This window comes from Nuphar pumila, chromosome 1, assembly GCF_984573655.1.
Source record: "Nuphar pumila chromosome 1, dmNupPumi1.hap1.1, whole genome shotgun sequence".
Taxonomy (NCBI): domain Eukaryota; kingdom Viridiplantae; phylum Streptophyta; class Magnoliopsida; order Nymphaeales; family Nymphaeaceae; genus Nuphar; species Nuphar pumila.
Genome location: NC_143249.1, coordinates 178,202,928 through 178,227,931, shown reverse-complemented (window position 1 = coordinate 178,227,931; position 25,004 = coordinate 178,202,928). Strand labels below are relative to the sequence as shown.

The window sequence follows — 25,004 nt, the reverse complement described above, 5'->3', positions numbered from 1 at the left end:
ATGGAGGGCATCAGGTGCAGCGGCACACTTCAAAGTGTGCCATGTGATGGCACCTGATCCTGGCTCGACTCTTTCACCGAGGATGCAAATGAGTCAGATTTCAGATTCAAAAATCCTAAATTAGTCCGACCCATATTGTCTATGGTACGCAACTGAATCCTGGTTCGATTCAGAACTAGGACTGAAAAACAAGTTTTTGTAATCATAAACAATGCATTTTTTTATATAAACAAGCCAGCTCGAACTCAGCTGGTTTAACTCGGACCCATTATGAGCTTCAAGCTTGGTTCATTCAGCTCGTATACCAGCCCTATTCAGAACAAACACGGTGGGACATCACAATCGTATAATTAATAATGTTTGGATCTGGGTCATAACTGGGCCTAATCCACTTATTATGGTTTGCTTGTTTTGATTGGATACAGTGACATATGGTCTCATACCATAACTGGATCTAGAACTATATGATGAGGTATGAATTGGGTTTGGATCCAAAACTGGACTCCCTTTTCAAAAGTTTAGGGCTGGTGGTGCTCAATCAATGTTGACCTGAGCCATATCTGATCCATTTGCAACCCTTTTATGTGAAAATTTCCGTGGATACAGACCTAGGTCCATGAATTGATTTTCGCCATTTCATCATTTGTTGTTGCCAGTTATATGAATTTTTTCTTTAAGTGACCAAGGAAAACTAGTCGAGTTCCACTCATCCCCTATTTCATCCCCCATCTTGATAGCCCTCTTAAATCTCATGATGCAAGTTGTTTTAATCAAGATCCATGGATTTAGTATGGTCATTTAATAAGAATCAACGCTGAATCTAATTTTTCCAACAAAAAAATATGATTTTTTAATTCATAAAATTTTGTATCTTATCAACTGTTGATTTTTATTGGTGATTTGCACATTGATCTTAACTAAACGAATGAAGTAGATCACATTTGTGGAGTATGATTTGATCAAAACAACTTTTTTGATTTATAACATGAAGACTTGGTAGCATTGACTCAACCTACCATACCTATGGTCATCGCGCCCGTGGCATAAAACTTAAGGCTAGGACCCCTACCCCAAGGCTTATGTTGGGTGTTGGCTTGCACAAAGGGTTGACGCCCATCAAAATCGAACCTTCACCGCCCGTGTAATGGCCAAGGCCCCATCCCATTATGCCAACCTCCTTGGAATGATCAAAACAACTTTTTTTTCATGAGGGATGGGGACACCACCCTTAAGATCAAAGACCTAGTCGTGCTGGCTAAGCCAACCATACTTACAGTCGCTTTCCCGATGGTTCCAATGAGACAAGACTTGAAGGTTTGCGACTGACACACGCAATGGGAAGTCTGGGGAGACAGCTGGCACTACCATAAGTCATAACCAAAGGGTATTAGATTATTCTTAGTTTGACCATTAAAAAAAAATTGACCAAAGAAAAAAACCTTCAATCACCTACTTTGGCTTTCAGTTGACGAAATCCTTGAGGTTACCCGGGACCACCCGAAAGTAGACTCAGCTTGGTTTCAAACTTGTGATGTCCCATCAACTTAGTGGCATTCACAAGAGCCCATTAATTATGTGCAACTGGCATTATGAAATGGTGCATACATTACCTTTTGACTGGGAGAGAGATATGAGTAGGGCTACACCACTAGATCAAGTTCGGCTCTAGCTCGACTCATTTAAACTTGACTCAGACTTGTCCAAGTAAATAAACGAGCTGAGCTCGATCAGGCATTCAAGCTTGATTAAACATGATTAGCCCGATTAAGTTCGATTAATAGAATAATGTGAGAACTACTTTTAGGATATATATTATTTTTGTTGGCTAATAATCATAAAACTTGTCTTTAGGCAAGTGGGTAATGTCTTTGCATGTATGTCTGTGGTCTTGGGTTTAAATTTCACCCTCCAAACTATTGGGCTTGAGTTCGTACACAGCTTTCAAGCTCGGCTTAAATCGAGCCGAGCTTTTTGAGTATGAGCTCGGCTCGAGCCCAGCTTGTGTGCACCCCTAGATATGAGTGGGGAGGGAGGGTGGGTGGAGGGAGTAGGGCACCACTAGGGGTATGACATCCTGAACCGATTGCACTCCACCCGGCCTGTTTCTAATAGATTCGGGTTCAGGTTGAGTCTAAAATCTATATCCTCAGAGAAAACAGGTCCAATGAATGTAGACCCAAACCCAAACTCAATATAAACCCAAATCTGCTTCATACCTGAGCTGACCCAAACCCGAACTGTTTATACACAAACCCATTTCCTACTTGAACCCACTGGAACCTCTTGAGACCTAAACACCATTACAGCCGGTTCAAACCATTTTGCTGAGCGTGGGTTTGTTGTTTTCAATTGGTTTCCTATTTTCATTAGTTTTTTTTTTTCATGATAACTTCCTCACCTAAAAGGAATGAATCTAAGGGATGGATTAACCTAATTGTAATGATGTTCTCTTTGAGAAAAAAAATTCTGGGTGTGTGAAGAGTAAGGGTGTCAACTGGTTGGGTTTGGTTCGGACCCAGGTGAAAATAGACTTGGACCAGATTTTCAGATATGGTATCGGGTCTGAATCCGGGTCTAATTGTGTCCACTATAATAAAAACCATACCCAGACCCGATAAGAACTACATGAACCAAACACAGACAATACCCGGTAAAACCATTTTTTTATCATTTTTACATTAAAAAATTGTGGGTCTTAATCGGAACTCAGGTCAGGTCCGGGTCTGGTATAAAATTTCACAAATTATACCCAGGTTCATATATTAATTGGACCTTCAGGTTCGAACCCGAGTCTTAATCGGATATTCTTATTTATCACCATACCCGGACCCTATAAGGTTTGGTTCGGGTAAACCATGCCCGTTGACACCCCTAGTGAAGAGGGTTGCTGTAGAACCTAAAACCCATAGTACAGCTGCTGCTGCTACACTTAAGAGCAAACTAAGTTCTACTTTACAATTACTTTATTCGATTTCTTAATCTATTGTTTGCCATCAAATTTTCATCAATATCATAATGAGTAGCCGATACCATTAATTTACATGAATTTTGAATGTGGACTAACTAGGTCCAGAATACCAACCATTAAGACCAGAACCAATAATACTCAAACCTGTTAGCCAACATGGATCTATTCTTTTCAATCATACCCTAACCTGAACTTGGACCTGAATAAATGGGTCAATTTTAGTTCTAATTTTTAGACCTAATTAAAAATCGGGTATATTCAAGACACGGCCCAATTATACCTGACCTGGTGCATACCCTAACCCGTTAACTCATGTGGGTTTATGTTTTTGAGCTATAACCATACCTGAATCCGAACATGAATTAGAATGGGTCAGGTTTGGGTCTAACTTTTAGACTTGATTTGGGATCAAGCCTTAAAAGGCCCAACCCAAACGGACTTGACCCGACCCAATTACACCCCTAGAAGCCACATGATCACTATTCTTATTAAGATTTTGTAGCCCATGTATCCCATTAAGGCAAACCCGTTTTCTATTATAAATTCTAAATATTATAAAAGCAGAATCAAGGGTAGTAAAGGCCAAAACGTTTCTCTTTTATAATTTTTTCTTAAATAACACATTTATCATGTCTTTCTTTAATGAAATTATAGATTTCTTTGAGCATTTGTGACTCTTTTTCAAAAAGAGGAACGCATTACTTACTTGGGAGGTTTGCAATGGGAACTAAAGGTTGTAGAAAGTATGAATTTTCTTAATGAGTTTCATCTTTTGAAGGTTTGCAACATATTTGTGGGAATGTGAGGAGTCCCGTGCAAATATGTTGTGAATCTTTTTTGTGATTTTAACCATATTTGGGGATTTTCAACATATTTAAGCGATCGTGAAGAGGTCCACGCTAATATTTTGCAAATCTCCCAAGTCATTTTCACCATATTGGGATGTTCTCAACATATTTATGCGAATGTCAAGAAGTATGTGCAGATATTATGTAAATCTCATAAGTGATTTTAACCACATTCGAAAGTTTGTAATATATTTATGCGAACTTCACAAGATCCACACAAATATATTGTGAATCTCTTGTGTAATTTTAACCATATTCAGAAATTTGTAACATATTTGTGCAAATATCAGGAGAGGTCTATGCAAATATGTTGTGAATCTCCTCGATGATTTTAACCATATTCGGAGGTTCACAACAATATTTGTGTGAACTCCCTGTCACAATGATATCATCAACATAAATAAGCAAAAATGTCATCGTTCGTCAAGAGGTCTGCACAAATATTTGTGTGAATGTCAGGAGTTTCACATGCGAACATTAGAAGGTTCACAACATATTTGTGTGAATGTCAGGAGGTTCGCAACATACATATTTATGCGAATGTTCAAAAGTTTGCATGCGAATGTCAAGATGTTTGCACAAATATATTGAGAAGAATAAAATGAATCTAAATAAGTCGAGAATTAATTATTTTGGACATGCAGAGAATTTTGGCATATTTATGGGTTTTTGTGAGAACACGCCAATTTTAGAGGACAATACGATCATTTTTTATTTTTTTATCAAAAAATGTCCGTACTATCCTTAAGAATAGTGGTATTTCACAGTGTGTAAAAAAAATATTGCAATAATTTTTGCATACCCAACCACTCATTTTCGTTGATTTTTGGTCATTTCTAAATATTTTACCTTTTCGCTAAAACGTATAAGTGACTTTGGTTGTCACCAAATTCCAAATCTCAATTATGATAGAATAGCAAAACTTAGTTGCAATGATAGAATAGTTAAACTTAGTTGCAATAGAATAGCAAAACTCAGTTGCAACGATAGAATAGGATAGAATAATGAAACTCAGTTGCAACAATAGAATAACGAAACTCAAATGTGATAGAATAATGAAACCCAGTTGCAATAGAATAGTGAAACTCAGTTACATCGATAGAATAGCTAAACTCTATTGTGAAACCCAACAAATTTTCATTTTCTTGGAAAAAGATATGATCATTTAACAACTCAATTTTTGCCTACCTTGACACATCTACCTAGGTGACCAAAAACCAAATGAAGGAAAACAAACATACTTAACAAGATTCCATACAAGTATACTACGTACCACAATTACGACCACAACAAGCGAACTTCTCGTGAAGAAGAATAAGTATAAAAAAAGTGGTAAATATAAAAACAAACTACAAAAAAATGCCCGTGCTACTCTTGAGAAAGCAAAGGATGAGGAAAATGAGAGTGTAACCGAAAATAAGTTATGAATTGAACTCTCTGCTACATTTGTTGTCAAATGATAGTATTTTTTTCAAGAAAATAAAAGTGCAAATTCTCCAAATTTCAATTGCATTGTGTTTTGTAGCATCTTCATCTTGGTATGAAGGTATTCTTGTGAGTTTCACTATTCTATCGCGAGTTTTGTTATTTTAACGCAACTGAGTTTCGCTATTTTATTGCAATTGAGTTTTGATATTCTATCGTTCCAACTGAGTTTTACTATTTAGTGACGATGAAAGTGAAAGTCACTTGCACGTTTTAGTGAAAAGAGTAAAATTAGAAAAAATGACCACAAATTCAGCAAAAATCAAGTGGGTGGGTATGCAACGAATATTAGGATATTTTGGGAACACAATGCGAAATACCATTATTCTCAAAGGTAGTATGATCATTTTTCATTTTTATTTATTAGTTATTATATAACAATGGTGCTTACTAAATCTATTGTTATTTTTACAATTGGTTGCAAACATAGACAACCTAAAATAAGTTTAGTAGACTTTGGAGGCTCATGACTGGCATGAGTCCCTAAGGACATGTTTATAAAGAAGATTACCTGACAAAAATTGTAGCCCATTTTTTACACTTGTTATTTCATGTGTAGCATACAAATTCAAGCCAAAAATTAGCCACAAGAGCCTAGGGCTCTCATGCAATATTTTCTTAATTTGCTTGCTCCATCATATGATAAGATCCTTGCTTGAAAAGTTTGTAATTGTTGTATTAACTACAAGGCTTAGGCCTCGTTTGCTTCATGCAACTTTCATGGGAAAGTGCAAAGATGTTAATCTGATGTAAATCCTTTCCTACCATGAATAAAACAAACATCAAATCATCATGGTGAGAAAATGTCAGGATGACACAAGTGGGCCTTAGTTTTTCCCACCACCTACCACTTTTTAGAAAGCCTATTAGATCAGAGGCAGCTCTGAATGGTAATCCATGACAAAGGCAAAGTTCTGAGATTGTTTTCAGCCCTCCACTTTGTATGTTCAAGGATGCCTTTCAACTAGAGCACCAATGGCTCTGTAAAAACTTGTGGGCCGTTTAAGATAATAATAAAAAAAAAAACAGTTGTAGTGTTTTCAAGGCCGTTCATCATGTGGATGGGTGGCACGGATTACCATCAAAGCTGCCACCCCTGAAAGATTTCATATGTGAAGGCTCAGCTGGTAGGATTTTTTAGAAATCCCTGCCCATTCCCATGTAAAGCCTTTCCTTTACATGGGAATGAAACAAACGAGCCCTGAAGTGTAAAGGAAACATTAGTAAGACTAGATCAAATGCAATACCTATTTACTTTGGATTAATTTCCTTTATACATTATGCATTATAAGAAAGTATTACATTTGAAAGCCATTGCTTGGTGCAAAGGTGAAGTGCTCGGGCCACGGGAGTGAAAATGAGAATTCAATCCTAAGAACAACCAGTTCATGCAAAAGGCAAAATGCTAGACCATGGTCACAATTTGTTCCCAAGATTTTCTTGATAAGGAAAGATCTCGCGATATATTAAAATTTTATTTTAAATTATTGAGAAATCTTGATACATTTATCATTAAAAATGTTATAAACAAGAGAAAGTGTGAAGAATAAAAGATATATAATGTTTAAAACAAAATAATAACACACTAATATGACCAAAACATCACAATATATTAAAAATAAAGGGTATTTCTTCATGGTTTTATGAAGAACATCACTATCTTTGAAATTCTCACAGATAAAACGGTGAACAATTCTAAATATTAATAATAATTGTGACTGGTTAGGACCTTCTCCAGTCCTACCTTCCCTAGTGTCTCTAAATACAGTACCAGAATGGTATGGCCTAAAGAGAAGCACTACATTTAGATGCATCCTCTCCCTCACCCCTTTTCTTTTAATAAGTCTAGGCTCAAATACAATTGGGGCACATCAAAAATTTTTAATTGGGAATTGAAACTTTCTGTGCAAGCTTGCATTAGAAAGCAAATTTTCAAGCTCGAGTGCATTACTTAGTAATTTGAGTTTGAGCTGCTTACTGAGTAGTAATAATTCACAGAAGAATGACTCATAATTTATGTTGACCATTAATCCTTTACAAATAAAAAAAAAACTAGGGAATGCATCGCTCTTCTTGAACAAATTTTGAAATTTCCATAATTTTATCATTTTGTGCTTGTCACAAGTGATTTATATTATTAATGGCACTTTGAAATTATTTGTATATAAAATGCCTTAGATATCAGATACACTCCAATAATCACTAATTTCTCTCTTTTTTCTTGTATTTTATTTAACTTAAAGTTTTTTTGACTTTTAGCTAACACAATATTGCGTAGTGCAAATTATAGAGTATGCTTTTTAATAAATTCCATAACTAGAACTAGTACTCATGTATTAAAGAGAGAGAGATTGTTTGCAGATTTAAATAGACCAGGGTGGTATAAGAACAAGGCTTTCTAAGGGCAATGAAATGTATTGGAGCATGTGTTTGCAACCTTGATTTAGTAAAGGTTATTATAATCCAAAAATGTGGATCACTGAGGGTTCTCTATAAAACACATCGTTGTGGAGACTATCCTACGTTAGCAATTGTTTAAACTTTAAAGCAATTGCTTGATCATTAGATGTCCCCATTGTGTTTTTCTATAGAAGAAAAAAACAGATCTTTTTGATGACTATATTACAATTTTATATGACATCAAAATAGATATTCTACATTCCATCTCAACAAACTCCTCTTCTCAAAGAAACTCTTTCACAAAAGTTTCTGTTTCTAAATTGGATTCAACATTTGTAGGCAAATCAAGTGCATTTATAGCAAGAAAAAACACAACTATGCAGTTCAAATTTCATTCAGAACAAGGATAAAGGCTGGGCATGCATCCTAGGGACAATTTACTTGAGTCTGTGCACCACAATATGGGGAAAAATCTAATTTAAAATAAATGACAGTGTAACATGAATGTCCATCATACATCCAACTCCATGACTGGCATTATCCCCATTTTCTCAACAGTTCTTACATGAGAATATATACATATATATAGATACATGAAATCGGCAATATTGGCATAACCAGACCATGCATTCATCCGATTCTACCAATATGAATGTAGTAAAGATTGTTGTAGACAAATATGGCTTTTTTTTTGTCATAGATTTTGATAATAATAAAACATGCTATCAATGCATGCCTTTAAACGTCTCAGTGAATTTTTCATCCAAGATCAGCGTACTCTTGCCCAGTGCCTCGTATTGTTTGCATGCATATCTCACCATCTGATAAGACCGAACCTCCAAGGCCATACAATTACCATAATGCCTGCTGGTTAATCTAGAGAGCAATCAAAGTAAATAAACAAAATTAGCATTTCAAAATTTCCATGATTAAGAACATTATGATACCTTGATGTAAAATTTTCTTCCTTTTGGCTTCTTTTTAAAATGCATATAGCACAATATAGCCATAAAAGTACACAAGAGAAGTCATTTCATTAGTTGATATGAGCTTCAGCCTTTCAAAGTCATCTTTCAGTATTAAGCAAATAACAGAGAACTGCAAGCAAATTAAGAAAATATTGCTCTACCAAGTGGAAAGTACAAGTTCACATCTCAATCCTAAGCAAATAGTTAATAGTCAAAATAAAAGAAAAGGTAAGTTTATACAAAAGGAGAATACTAACAAGCACAGGCAATAAGGTGACTTACCCTATCCTTGCCAAGGAACATAGGTGCAAATTCAAATTTGAATCCCCTCCCCTTCTCCCTCACAATAAATGCTAGGGTGTTTGCCTCTATCGTATGCTAACCCCATTTTGGGCAAGGTGATAAGCATGCCCCAAGGTCCATCATCTAAATAAGCCGCCAACCACCCCACACTCTTTTTCCTCAGTCATATACTCCTGACTCCTGACTTCCTCCTCTCGTCTATAGTTTGCCTTTCACAAATTGCTGGCTCAATGTTTTTCTTCAATGGCAAGAATGGTCGTGGTTGTGGTAAGAAGGCTAGCAATGGGGCTGGGGAGCCGGAAATTGCTAATGAATCGATCATAAACAATTTTTATGGAGCTTGCAATTGTCTGTGGCACAGATGTTGCTATTATTTTGTTTAGTCCGGACCGAATAGTGTATGAAAAATCCAGTGTCAGAGAGTATGTCCCCTCTCTCCCTCTCCCTCTCCCTCTCTCTCATGGATTGTCTCATTATCACCAACCAATCACATGCATGTGTTTTTTACCACCATCTCTCTGTCTTTCTCTGTTGGATCATCTCGTTATAATCTATTATCTGCATGCATGAAGTTTCTTTTCCCAACATTGCTGTCACTACCACCACCGCCTCTCTCTCTCTCTCTCTCTCTCTCTCTCTCTCTCTCTCTCTCTCTCTCTCTCTCTCTCACACACACACACACACACACACAAAAAAAAAAGGAGAAGTTACCTTTTCTTTTATTTTGACTATTAACCATTTTCTTAGGAACATAGGTGCAAATTCAAATTTGAATCCCCTCCCCTTCTCCCTCACAATAAATGCTAGGGTGTTTGCCCCTATCGTATGCTAACAAGGTGATAAGCATGCCTCAAGGTCCATCATCTATATAAGCCACCTCCCACCCCACGCTCTTTTTCCTCATATATTCCTGACTTCCTCCTCTCGTTTATAGTCATTTTCCTTTTCCGTTTCACAAATTGCTAGCTCAATGTTTTTCTTCAATGGCAAGAATGGTCGTGGTTGTGGTAAGAAGGCTAGCAATGGGGCTGGCGAGCCTGCAATTGCTAATGAATCGATCATAAACAATTTTTTTCTCAAAATAAAGAAAGAAATTTTTAGAAGAGCAATGGAGCTTACAATTGTCTATGGCGCAGAGGTTGTTATTATTTTGTTTAGTCTGGACGGAATAGTGTATGAATACTCCAGTGTCTGAGCTCTCTCTCTCTCTCTCATGGATTGTATCATTATCACCAACCAATCGCATGCATGTGTCTTTTACCACCACCTCTGTCTTTCCCTGTTGGATCATCACGTAATAATTTATTATCTGCACACATGAAGTTTCTTTTCCCACCATCGCTGTCACTACCACCTTCTCTCTCTCTCTCTCTCTCTCTCTCTCTCACACACACACACACACACACACACACACATATCTTCCCCCAATGTATTGTCTCATTATCATCTATCATCTGCGTCTGTGTTGTTTCTTTTTCACTATCCCCAACACCACCATCTTTGAGACTAGTCTCATCTCCAAGGGATCAACCATCTTGCTGTTTTCTTCCTTTTCTTTTTTCTTTGCTTTTCATGTTAGATCTATAAAGCTTTTTGAAATAACCCTTTGATGTTTCTGGTTGTTTGAAGGTCTAGATTGTTACTTATTTTGGTATTTCACAGAGGAAGGAAAGATTTAGAATTTATATCTTCAGTTTTTAATTACGCTACCAGTGATATTTCTTTAGTAAGTACACAAGAAAATAAGGAACCCATCATTTTCTTTTGGTTTCAGTAAAGTTTACTTGCATGGATCGGTATGCATGTTCTATGTATTTGAATGAAATCTTTTGTTTCCTCGCAAGGTGAGTCTTTAATGAAATTTGCTGTGTTTCTCTTTCTGATTGTTCATAGTCATGCATGTAACAACACATGCATGATTAGGTTCAGAAATTTCTTCATGTCCCTTGTCAGGTCTTTCTTGTTTTATGCCTGTTCAAGCAAAAAGAAGCATCATGTTCTGTCCTTTTGATATGACAAAACTTCAAATAAGTTTTTGCAAGAAATTGCTAGAGATGGATAGTATGAAGACCATTAGTTTGACGGTGTACTTCTCTATTGTTGATGTGGTGAATGGTTTAAGAGGATGTACATATCTTAGAAACCCTTGGCATGTGTTTGGATAAAACATTTATCTAAATAAATCAGTACAGCCTCAACAAATGTTATATGTATATCCATTGAAATCTTCTATCAGAAGTATCAAGTTTGTATTCCAAGTGCAGCTCATTGTGTGCAATTATTTTTCACATTTGGATCCAGGAGGTTTGGGCATGGTGACCTACAGGGCAAATGCTTCTTTGGTTTTGTATGAGGTTCAGAAATTCCTGTTATGTTTCTCTTCGAATGAAATACTAGATTTAAGCTAACATGCAAGATCATTGGTCAAGTGCACTGTCACTGATATTTTGAAAATATCGTGACATTATCAGCTATTTCAAGGTAGCCGATAATATCGGGAATATATCACGATATTTTCAAAATATCGCCAGAAACAAAATATCGTGTTATTTTTTGAGAAAATTTCTTTTTTTTTTTATTTTAAGTTTGCATTTCCTATTTTTTTGTTTCTTTTAGATTTTAAAACCTTTAAAAAATGTTTCTTTATATTTTTGAAAGAAAAATAACACAAAACTTATTATTTTCTTAACTTTTTTGCTGTTATTTATATTTTTTCAATTTTTTAAACTCCCGAGATTTTCTCAAGATATTCACAAGATTTATCAACTTTTGAAAATCTCTCCGAGAAATACTCTCGCCAAGAAATTACCTTTAACGATACAGGTGACTATGATAAAGTGCTTGCATGCTAGCAGTCCCTTCCTTTTTGTTACCTCTTATCATGAAATAATCTATAAGTTTCTATAACAGTTTGTGTCAGACATTTTTACTTTCTTCTAGTTTGTGAATTATTTTCAATTTAGCTTTTACCCTTTTCTCTCTGGAAAATCTTTTTTTTGGTTTTGTTGAGACTAAGAGGTTTTTTAGTTAAAAGTTTTCTAAACTAGAGGTCATTTGAATTTTAATCTTTAATAAGGGACCTAGGTGTAATTTCGTTCTTTTGACTATCTCTATTTAATATAGAGATTAGCCCTAATCCAAGTAACGAGTTCTATTTTTTCATACAGCCGTCTCTCTCTCTCTCTCTCTCTCTCTCTCTCTCTCTCTCTCTCTCTCTCTCTCTGTGTGTGTGTGTGTGTTTCTGCATTTGCTTTCAGGTCGTCAACATGGTATCAGAGTTGTAGATCTCGGGAGCGTGATCGATCTACACAGAAAAAAAAATCAAATAAAACTGAAAGAGGTGGAAACAGGTGTGTCGCTCTTTTTTTTTCTTCTCTGATGACAGATCTTTGACACGATGAGTGTGTCATTAAGATCTGGATATGAAAAGTTTTTCTTTGTTGCTGAAAAAAAAAACAACCGAAAGTTTCTGGATGTCATGATTTCTATGCTTCTGCGTGCGCCTGTTATCGTGGGTCGTGAATCTGGTTGCCGAGTTCCCTCTTGAGTCGTGAAATTTTTTCTTCCAGCGATAACATGCTGTCATTGGTTGTGAATCTGGGTGCCGAGTTCTTCTCGGATCTTATTTGGTTGTTCATTTTCAGAACATGAATATGAGCAGGCGTGATTCTTGCTGTGTCGTGATTTTTTCAGTCGTAGCATGAGTGCTGTGAAAACAGAATGTTAATAGCAATTTCTGTTCGTGGAAGCAGCAGGCTGTGTCGTGAATTTTTTTTTCAGTCGTAGCAGGAGTGCTGTGAAAACAGATGTTAATAGCAATTTTTTTTTTGGAAGCAGCAGGCTGTGTCGTAGTATTGGCTTGTGAAAAGTTTTTTAATTAGTACTGTTGTTGTGTGGAAACATATGTTGCGTGATTCTATTGTTTGGGCCATATCGTAGTATTGGCTTGTGGAAAGTTTTTTTTTTAATTAGTACTGCTGTTGTGTGGAAACATTTGTCACCTGTCAAGACTTCATTTCTGGTGTGACAGCTTGTGTAGTCGTGGACTTGTCTAACGTGGGGTTATAACACCCGCTGTTCACGTGAGTAAGTCTGGTTTTTTTTTTTGGCTGGAATAGGATTCCATATTCAGTATGAGTGAATCTTCGAAATGTGAGTCCAAAATTGAACATATTGGGGAATATAAGGCTTTTGCAAATCCCTTCTCGTATGGTTCCTCTGTAAGGTTGAATGAAACTAACTATGCCAGGTGGTCCAGAACTTTTATGATGTCGGTATCTGGACATCGTAGAAAACATATTTTGTTGGAAGATGAACCTAATGAAAAGATTGGAAAATACGTTACTTGGGATGAAGATAATGACATAGTTATGTCATGGATCATGAATAGTCTCGAACCCCATATTGCATATGGTTTAATTTATTATCATACAGCCAAACAGATGTGGGATAATCTTCGAGATACGTACTCACAAGAGACTAATGTGAGTCGTATCCTGCAAGTCGAACAGGAGATATATAATTTGCAGCAGGGAGATCAAACCTTGGCCCAGTACTATGCCTCTGTCAAAGCTGCGTTTGAAAGACTCAATGCTCACAGGCCTCTTTGTTGCTCGAAGCAAAAGGATCATCAAGAACAAACTATGGTTGCTCGGTTTCTTATAGGTCACTCTTCAGAATTTTCTATTGCAAAAGTCCAAATGTTGATTGGATCAGATGTACCTACTCTTGCTGATGCATACAATCGTCTGAGTAGACTTGCGATCTCTCTTCCACAATCTCAGCCTATGACTCAGTCATCTGCTCTTGTTGTCGCATCTAGTTTTGGGCGTGGAAATATTCAGAATATCAGAGGACGAGGTCGTGGACGAGGTATGGGAGGCAGAGGAAAACTTCAATGTACATTCTGTGGAAAATCTGGACATTTAGAAGATCGTTGCTGGGATAAGCATGGTCGGCCAATCTCTTCTTCATCAAAATCTTATGTTCCTAAAGCAAATGTTACTACTCTCGAGGCAACACATGTACAGGATAATATTTCTGCAAGTGACAGTAGTATCACCCTCAGTCGTGCTGAATATGATGAACTGATAGCTCTTCGCCCCTTGAGTTCAACTCCTCCAGTAGTTGGTGTTGCCTGCTCAACAGGAAATCATCTTCATCCGACTGACAGTAAGTGGATTATTGACTCTGGTGCATCCAGACATTTGTGTGGAAATTCACTTGTTTTTTCAGATCTAAAGGATATTACTGTTCATCGAGGAGTCTCATTAGCTGATGGGAGTTCCTCCCCGGTTGTTGGTCAGGGAAATATTTCTATATCTTCTTCCTTACAGTTGAAAAATGTTCTTCATGCAATAAAATTTCCTCAAAGTCTACTCTCTGTTAGTTGCCTTACAAAATAACAAAACTGTAGAGTGATATTTGATCCGATGGGTTGTCATTTTCAGGATTTGCTGACGGGGAAGAAGATTGGTGGAGGCTATGAAGAGAATGGAGTCTACTACCTACATCATCCAGTGGGTAATGTTCATGCTGCAGCGGAACACTCATTCAGTCTTATTCAGTGGCATCATCGTCTTGGTCATCCTTCATTGTCAAAGCTTCGGTCTGTCTTTCCTCAAATTCCTTCCACTACATCCTTTCAGTGTGAAGCATGTCAGCTGGGCAAGCATCATCGAAGTTCGTTTCCTTCGAGTCAGAGTCAGTCTAGTAATAAAGTTTTTGAACTTCTTCATGCAGATGTATGGGGTCCTAGTAAGATTCCTACTAGGACTCAGTGTCGATATTATCTTGTTATTGTTGATGATTTCTCTAAGTTGTCATGGGTGTTTTTAATAAAAGAACGATCTGAAGTTCCAAGTATTATCAAATCCTTAATTCTTGAAATAAAAACTCAGTTTGAATCTATTGTCAAGATTGTTCGCACTGATAATGCTCTTGAGTTTAAATCAAAAGTTCTGTTACAATTTTACCAAGATCATGGCATCCAACCCCAAACTTCCTGTGCCTATTCATCTCAACAAAATGGGGTGGCTGAGCGAAAACATCGGCACCTGCTTGATGTTGCCCGGACCATTATGATTCAATCCAATGTTCCTGCGTTATACTGGGGTGATGCGATTACCACTGTCTGTTATCTGATCAACCGCATGCCTTCATCATCTGTGGGTGATCAAATTCCATTACATATCCTAAAACCTAATGCCCCACTCTTCTCTTTCACCCCAAAAATATTTGGATGTATTTGTTTTGTACACAAACTTTGACCTGACCGTGATAAATTAGCTGCTCAAGCTACAAAATGCATATTTATAGGTTATCCCAAAAATCAAAAGGGATATCGATGTTATGATCCTATTTCTCGCCGAGAGTATGTCAGTGCGGATGTATCTTTCTTGGAATCCACTCCATATTAATCTAGTACCGGTTCCCCGCTGCAGGTTGATCCAGCTGAGTCTTTTCCATTACCTATACCTCCTTTTCCTTTAGAGTATGTGCCCTCATTACCGAACCAAACTTCATCCTCTTCAAGATTTAATGATCCTCCATTGGTATATGTGCGTAGAGCTCCACCTCCGCAAGTGCCTTCATCTTCTTCTTTCCCTGAGGTAAGTTCTACTGACAATAGTGATCTTCATGATGATGATAACAGGCCTATTGCTCTACGCAAGGGGACACAACAATGTACCTTATATCCCATATTTCATTTTGTCTCCGATGCCAGAATGAGAAATCAGATGAAAACGTTTATTTCAGCCTTATCTGCTGAAACTATTCCTCTGAACTATCAACAGGCAGAGCTTGATAACCGCTGGAAGCTGGCTATGCAAGAAGAAATGGATGCTTTAGTATCTCAGCATACATGGGGATCTAGTTGATTCCCCAGCAGATGCTGACATTGTTGGATGTAAATGGGTATATACAATAAAGTACAAATCTGATGGTTCTATTGAAAGGTACAAGGTCAGATTAGTAGCAAAAGGGTATACTCAGACATATGGTATTGATTTCTTTGAAACCTTTTCTCCTGTAGCACGGATGGGTACCATTCGTCTTGTTCTCTCAGTAGTTGTTCAGTATGGTTGGAGCTTGTGCCAATTAGATGTGAAAAATGCATTTCTCTATAGGGATCTATCGGAGACCGTTTACATGCAACAACCTCCAGGATTCGAGGTTGAGGGGGAGTGTCAGAAGGTGTGTAGATTGAGGAAGGCGATTTATGGTTTGAAACAAAGTCCTCGTGCATGGTTTCAGAAGTTGTTTGAAGTGATGTCACGCTTTGGCTTTAATAGGTTAGCGGCAGATTATACACTGTTTATCAAGAAAACTAATTCAGGCATAGTTGTTATGGTGGTATATGTGGATGACATCATTCTTACCGGAGACAATGTGAAAGATATTGAAGCCACAAAGGCTCATCTTCAAAAACACTTTGTTACAAAAGACCTTAGTTCACTTAGATATTTCCTGGGTATAGAAGTTGCCAGGAGCCGTGAAGGGATGGTTTTGTCTCAACGGAAGTATGTTCTTGACTTATTAAAGGAAAAAGGAATGTTAGGAGCTAAACCAGCAAATATTCCCATGGACCAGAAAGTTCAGTTGTTTGAAGAAGGGTCAAAACCGGTTGATAGCAAAAGCTATCGCTCCCTAGTAGGGAAGCTACTGTATATAACTGTGACCAGGTCGGATATTGCTTTAGCAGTAAGCAAAGTTAGTCAGTTTATGGACAAACCAACTGAGGTACACTAGAATGCAGCTATAATGATTCTCAGATACCTAAAATCTTCTCCTGGAAAGGGATTATTGTTCAAGAAAAGTGGAACTCTGGAGATAGTGGCCTATTCTGATGCTGACTATGCAGGATCTGTAGTGGATAGAAAATCTACCACAGGATTCTGTGTGTTTCTGGGAGACAACTTGATTTCTTGGAGAAGTAAGAAACAAAATGTGGTTTCTAGGTCGAGTGCAGAATCAGAATATCGGGCTATGGCCCAAACAGCTGCTTAATTGATGTGGGTTCGTATTGTTCTTCATGATCTTCAGGTGAAGGTTTCCTCTCCTATGACCATGATGTGTGATAACAAGGCTGCCACATATATAGTGAACAATCCTGTCTTTCATGAGAGAACAAAGCACATTGAAGTTGATTGCCACTATGTAAGAGATATGGTGCAAGCTGGTCATATCACTACCAAATATCTGAAGTCAGAAGATCAAGGCATGATTGATATCTATTCTCCAGCTTGAGGGGGAGTGTTGAGACTAAGAGGTTTTTTAGTTAAAAGTTTTTTAAACTAGAGGTCATTTGAATTTTAATCTTTAATAAGGGACCTAGGTGTAATTTCGTTCTTTTGACTATCTCTATTTAATATAGAGATTAGCCCTAATCCAAGTAACGAGTTCTATTTTTTCATACAGTCGTCTCTCTCTCTCTCTCTCTCTCTCTCTCTCTCTCTCTCTCTCTCTCTCTCTCTCTCTCTCTCTCTCGGTTTCTGCATTTGCTTTCAGGTCGTCAACAAGTTTGACATGATTACTGCCTCAATTTGGTTCCCTTTTCTGTTGTTTCTTTCTATTAATGTTGGTTTTTTAATTAATACTTTGGATTTACCTCTTGATTTTTCAATATAATTGGTCAGCTTTATGAGTTTTCAGTTTGAATGCAACTTAAGTCATGCTCAAGTCTTCCTCATATTCCAAAGAGCTTATCAACGGCATTTGGGAGGAATCACGAAGAAAATGGTCAATTAATAATCACTTCATTAATGATAGGAAGCAAATGGATTCTCCAATCTCTATGTCAGAAGGACACTCAATTAGCATGCATATCTCATGTTGAAATGACACCACTAGACACACCACAAAGACATATTGAACACTCATGTCAGATATGGTCAGCACCAAGCCTTAACAACTTTATAATTCTTTTTATGATCTCAATGGTTTATTTTACATTTATGTTCCCATGTTCTAGTTATACAATTCCTATGTTACATCAAGCATGTCTGACATGTTTGCATCCCAGTCTATGTGACATAGAGTCCCTACACTACGGGCAAGCGTTTGCTAGTTAAGAGCATGTTTACATCACTCCCTATTATAGATTCTCAGTAACTTCTTGGAATACACAAACAAGGAAAATCCTTCTACCCCTGATGACACCCATTACTCCAAATCCATCGCTCATGTATCCCTCCCACTATTACCTCAAGTCCCTATCCTTGTATCAACTTTTGACTCCAGATAAAAGAGGGTAGATAGGCACCTATGTCATTCATAAGAATTGTATCCTCTGCTCTCATTTCCTTTTCCTGTTTGCAGAGAGGCACCTAGGAAAGGAACCGGGAATTGAAAAGAGCACTTGGGAATTCACCTCTATTATGTGGAAAAAGAAGCCCGTGAATCTCTTTCAGAATCAAAGTGTCCCAATTGAAGAATACCCTGTTTTCAAAATGACGGTGCTCCCATTACAGAATCCCCCTTAATGCCAGAACCTCCATGCTTCCTCATGTCACCACCACGACCACCATGGGCTGCTACTAACGAGCCCGACATTTATGATACCACCACTATCAACGTAACCAATGGTGACACCAACTCCTGTTTACTTAGGGGTGCATATGAGTGTAACTCTGGTTGTTTGAGTTCCACTCAAGCTCAAATAACAATGCTGGAGCTTGGCACAAGTGCACTTATAACTATTTAATATGTGTCCGGCCTCCGTATGCTTTTCTTAATGAACCACATGAAGAGTTCAAGTTCAGTTCATTTAATAAATGAACAAGCTCAAACCACCTTAAGCCGAGTGGTTTTTTCTTCACAAAATTGAGTAGTATGTAATAAATGAACAAGCTCATTGCACATTTATGTTTGCCATTTTTGTCCACTACCATCACCGAGTCCAGATTGAGGCCATCGCCATCACCACCAACCAGTGACCTAACAATTACCACAGCAGCCCTTACTCTGCAAGTTCAGATCCTCATTGTCACCAGAATCATCTGAACTTCCATCCCTCAACCCTAGCCAGGACTGCTACAAATACCACCATTTTGCCTGACACCCCAACAGGCCATGCTTTGATCATTGAATAAGGTAGAAAAGGGTCAACCAACCACGTTGACGCAAGCCAGCCCGGAGTAAGCCACCAATTAGCTCCTGGATGCCAAACTTAACAAAGCTCTGGCTCTTGGGCTCCATTAACCAAAACATTTGCCCTGTTTCTGCAATCTGTATCTGATTTACCAATTGTACTTAAGTGAAACTCAAAGGTGGCAAGTATAGATTGTCTAGATGATTGTCTAGATATAGACAAGATCATAAGAGCTAAGTGTCAACTGGTTGAGATTTGAGAGTTCACCAGGCTAACCAGCCTTCCTAAATTTCTTCCCCTTATCTGTCACTAAATCTTCTTGGTTCTCTTACAAGCCTCCCATACAACTAATTATCTTAGAAATTGTAATAATTAAATACAAATAGATCACCTAGTTCAGCTACTATTTGTATTACTTTCAAGCACACACACATCAATAACATGTCAAAAGACAACATAAGTTGTATTTTTGTAGTATTGCTAGCTATGTCACAGGGACTCGGCCACCCGGGTGCCGCACCTGCATCAACGCGACGCGGGTGCACGTGCGGGTGCGGTCAATCGGACCCTGGGTACGGTCAACACACCCAGGGTCATTTGTATCCAATTTTTGGACAAAAAAAAAGCCCGATGAAAAGGCTTAGGGGAGGAGAATTAGGGCAAATTTTTTTGCCCTAATTTTCCTCCTGCCCAAGTTTTTCTCCTGAAGCCTTCCGACGCCGACGACCCCGACGCCTTCCGACCTCTCCTCCTCACTCCTCAGGTACTCGCTCTCTCTCTCATTCTCACTCGCTCTCCATCACTCTCACTGCCTCTCTTCTCTCGGTCTCTCTCACTCGCTCTCTCTTTCACTCTCACTCACTCTCCATCTCTCACTCTCACTGTCTCTTCTCTCTCTGTCTCACTCGACCTCTGTCTCTCACTCTCACTCGCTCTCCGTCTCTCTCACTGCCTCTTCTCTCTGTCTCACTCACTCGACCTCCTTTTTTTATTAAGTTTTTTTTGGGGTATTTATTAGAGGTGGTAAGCAGACTTCAATCTATGTAGGCTATCGGATAGACTGATTTTGTGGATTTTCTGCCTTAGTTTGATTTTGGGTACTGTTAGTGCTGTTGTTGGGTTGTTTTAAAGTATATTTGCTGCTTCGGTAGTGCTTTTTTTCACAGCATTGAGATTGGTATGATTAGTTGGCTGTTTTTCTCAGCGTTGAGTGGTATTTTTGGCTGGTCTAATTTTTGTTGAAGGTTTATAACTTTATTTAATATCGTACTTGCTGTGTTGCTGATTAAACTGTTAGTGTTCTCTCCATATTTGGTGTACTTCCTTTGTTGGTATAGTTGTTTTGTGCAGCTTCCTTGTTATTGTAGTTTGGGGGTTGCGGTAGTATGGAGAAGGGAGACCCGATTCAACTCACTCCAGTGAAGTTAGATGGGACCAACTATGGATTTTTGTCTGATTTTGTGACTAGAGTTATTGTGATAAAATATGCATAAAATATGTGACTGTTGTTATTGTGATCTACTTGTCTTGTGTTCGTGAGTGGCTTTGCTGGATTAATATTCTTTCTATTTTGTGGACTTAGATTTTTTTTTCTAAATGAATGAACTGGAGAGGATTTTTTTTCTCTTAATGAATGAACTGGAGACAGATTTTTTTTCTTAATGAATGGAGACTTAGAAAAAAAAAATTCATAATGAATGAACTGGACACTTAGAATTTAGAGGTGTGATTTTTCTGATTTTGTACCTTTTTTGTAGATTTTGTTTCTGTTATTGATCTTTTGTGGTTGTTCTCTCTCTCTCTCTCTCTCAAGTCTCAAGTCTCAACGAACTTTTTCGGAAAAAATATCATTTTTTTATTGTGCATGGTCTCTATTTGCTGACTTTGCTGGTTTTTATTGCTTTGCACTCAATGTGGTTTTTACTCTTTTCTATATCTCACATATCTTTGTTTTTAGTTGTCGTATTCTGATTCCTGCTTTGCACTCAATATTATAAATCTTGATTGTGTGCATACTGCATAATTGATTGATTTTAATATAAGTTATAACTTTTTTTGTGTTTTCAGGACAAAAATGATGGATAAAGAGAAAGGACTTGCGTCATCCTCATCCCTACATGGAGGAGGTGGTGGAAACAAGAGATTTTGATGCAAGCTCTGTGAAAGAGATTTTGTTGAGTCTTACACAAGAGTTAAGACTCATTTGTTGAAGATACCAGGAGGATGTAGAAAAGTTGATGAGGCAATGCGAAGACAATATAAGAAAATACAAGAAGAATATGAGAAGAGAAAGACAATGAGTGATTCTTGGGCAATTAGTATGTCATTTGGAAGCCACCAAGAAGATGCTAAAAAAAAAAAAAAGTGGATATAAGAGGTAGAGGAAGAAGAATGATAGCAGCATCATTCAATATATATGGAAGGGAGGAGATGGATAGAAAAGTAGGGAGGTATTTTTATTCTAGTTCACTCCCATTTAATGCAGCTAGAAATCCTTATTGGAAGGATTTAGTCACTTCTTTGGCAAATTGTAATTTGAGTGGCTATGTAGCTCCAAGCTCAGAAAAACTACGAACCACATTTCTTGCAGAAGAGAGGGCAAATGTGGAGAGGTTGCTAGAGATTAAAAAATATTCATGGGAGCAAAATAAAGTTTCTATTATTTCTGATGGGTAGACAGATATTCAAAGGCGTCCACTAATCAATTTCATTGCTTCTTCGCTTAGTGACCCAGTATTCTTGAAAGCAGTTGATGCATCTGGAGAATATAAAAATGCGAAGTATTTGAAGAAGTTGTTTATAGAAGTCATAAAAGAAGTAGGTGATCAGAAAGTAGTACAAATCATTACAGGCAACGCTCTAGTTTGTAAAAATGCAACATTGAATTTGGATAATGAGTACCCTCATATTTTTTGGACTCCCTGTGTAGCACACAGCTTGAATCTGGCCCTCAAGAGCATCTGCAACCCCAAAAAAGAAGAAAATTCACTAGCATATGCTTTATGTTCATGGATTGAAGATTTAAAAAGAAATGTTAAAAGCATTAGAAATTTTGTTGTTAACCGCCATCAAGCTAAAAATTTTAATAGGCATTCTGACCTGAAACTGTTGAAGGTCGTTGAAACACGGTTTGCGTCCATCATTGTGATGATGAAGAGGATTAAAGAAGTGAAGAATGCTTTGGTTAGCATAGTAACTGATGAGAATTGGACATTCTATCGTGCTAATGATGATGTCAAGGCTCAAGAAATTAAGAAATTCATTGTTGATGATGAGTTTTTGGACAGAGTCGTATACTTCCTTCAATTTATGAAACTTATTTGGGAAATGTTGAGAGAAATTGATAAGGATGAGCCCATGCTTCACAAAGTTTATGAAACGTGGGATAATATGATTGAAAAAATACAAGTTGTAGTTTTCAATCATGAAAGAAAAAATCCTGCATTGGATGATTCAGAATTTTTTAACCATATTCATTCAATTTTAATCAGAAGATGGGATAAGAGCAACACTCATTTGCATTGCATGACACATTCTCTTAATCCAAAATATTATGCAAAAAAGTGGCAGGAAGGTGGTATTGGTCGTGTCCCTCCAAATTTAGACTCAGAGCTATCAAGACATAGAAATATGTGTATGACAAGACTTTATCCAGAAGCACATATTCTAAATCAAGTCACACAAGAGTTTGAAAAATTTGCATTTTCAAGATTATATGGACATGCATTACTCGCAAGAGAGGAGAATAATATAGATCCTATCACATGGTGGTCAACATTTGGATCAGAAACACCTCTTCTCCAACGTCTTGCATTGAGATTGTTATCACAGCCTGCTAGTTCATCTTGTTGTGAAAGAAATTGGAGCACATATTCTCAAATTCACAACATGAAGAGAAACAAACTCACCAGCAAGCGTGCAGAAGATTTAGTTTATGTTCATTCAAATGTTCAACTACTTTCGCGAACCAATGATGAATACAGGTACTAATTTGCTCTCTTAGTTATTTGACTATTTCTTAGTTTTTTATTTAAATATACTTGTATTGTATTTAACATTTTTAAATTGGGTTTGTAATGCAGACAAGGAACATCCAAATTTTGGGATGTAAACTCAGAAGAGTGTGACTTAGAGTGAGAGCATGATTTCAACATTGCAAACATGGATTTATCTGGGCCCAGTTTACGTTCTTATGATCCATTTGATGATACAACAAACAACAACAACAACAACTATGCCTTCATCCCAAAACAATTGGGGTCGACGATATGAACCAAAAAAGAAAATCATTCTGGGTCTTCCACATGAATCCTTCTCCTCCAATCATTTCTATCCAATGCCATGTCCTCGGTGAGGTTCAAAGCATTCATATCCTTTCCTATCATCTTCGTCCATGTCTTCCTAGGCCTATCCCGACCTCTTTTAACTAATATATTTTCCCATTTCTCCATCCTTCTAACCGGAGCATCATTAGGCCTTCGCCGAATATGTCCAAACCACCATAAACGATTCTCTCTCATCTTATTTTCAATGAGTGCAACGCCTACCTTCTTACGTATCTCCTCGTTCTGAATCTTATCTTTTATTGTATTTCCACACATCCATCTCAGCATACGCATCTCAGCTACACTCATTTTTTGAATATGATGTCTCTTAGCAGCCCAACATGATCCATTTGATGATGAAGCAGAAAAATATTAAGATCCATTACTTCATCGTCATATACATTGTAGGATATACTTTTGGTATGTAATCTAGTTCTTTTCTAGTTTAGTTATTTGATTGTTTCTATAATATATTTAGGTTGATTTAATTGTGGTGTTAGTTTTTTATGATGTAGAATAGAATTGTAGATTGTTAATTTGATTTATTGTATGCATGATGAATGATATTATGATAATTGTTTTTTTATTTCATTAGTGTTACTGTTGTTAATTGTTAAAACTTAAAAATTATATATATATATATATAATTTTTTATATTTTTGCCGCACCCCCACACCCAAGTTTTTTGAAAGTGCCACACCCCCACACCCGCACCCATGTGACATAGATTGCTAGCTATATGGATACTGCATTGATTGGACTGCTACCAAGAAGGTTTTCTTAGCCTTAAAGTAACATCTTGGAGATGTAGGGCCATGAAGTAGTTAACAACTTCTAAAGTGCCAATGTTTCAAATGAAGTTCGTGTACTTCTACAGACAAGAACCACATATATGCATGCACTTGCAGTATGTGAAGAAATCAATAATAGTTGTCAAAACATGGAAGTATGCAATTAGGCAAATATAAAGAAAATTCTCATTATGGTCACCCCACATACATGGGTCTCTATAAGGTAAATTGATTTCATTCTCTAGCTAAATGTTTTCAAAGCCTTTGCAATTATTGCAAAATGCTACGCGTGATTATTATTGGTCTATTATGTGTTTGTGTTAATACATGAAAATGGAAGAAAAAAGATTACTCAGCCAAACATATTAATGGAGTAAAGATGTGACTATTTTTCATCTTTTCTTGCTTTAAGTTTCCAATGAGCTTTACTTGTTCGTACATCCATGTTGTTGAAATTTGTCTATGATCATGCAAAATATGACATGCTCTTCTATGACAGCATATATAAGACAAGTGATCGCTACAATGCTCAACTGAATGATGAACTTGCAATGAAAGAACTCCTGAAACAAGTCATATTTTTTGTGTCAATGGATAAGTGTTGTCATTTCTCACATAACATCTAATTCAATTTTCAGCAGAAAATTTTCTTTTCCTTTTCTTATAATTCTTTATGCATGTGTCATTCTCCATGTGCATGTGTGAGCCATCTACCCCAAGAACTGCAGTAAATATGAAGACCTTTTCTAAATGAGCTCTCTTAAATGGGCCACTTCCACATTTAAGGACTCCATGGATGGCATCTAACAGTGTGTTAGGTTGA

General features: G+C 37.2%; 1 pseudogene across 1 annotated transcript in view; it reads right to left on the bottom strand.

The window, feature by feature from the left end:
- Nucleotides 1-8,163: 8,163 nt before the first annotated feature.
- The window catches only part of LOC149851433 (nuclear transcription factor Y subunit C-1 pseudogene), a 30,124-nt pseudogene continuing 13,283 nt past the window's right edge, over nucleotides 8,164-25,004 (bottom strand). The window contains exon 2 of the transcript XR_016430978.1: nucleotides 8,164-8,577. The product of XR_016430978.1 is annotated as a nuclear transcription factor Y subunit C-1 pseudogene (transcript). The remainder of the gene's footprint in view (nucleotides 8,578-25,004) is intronic.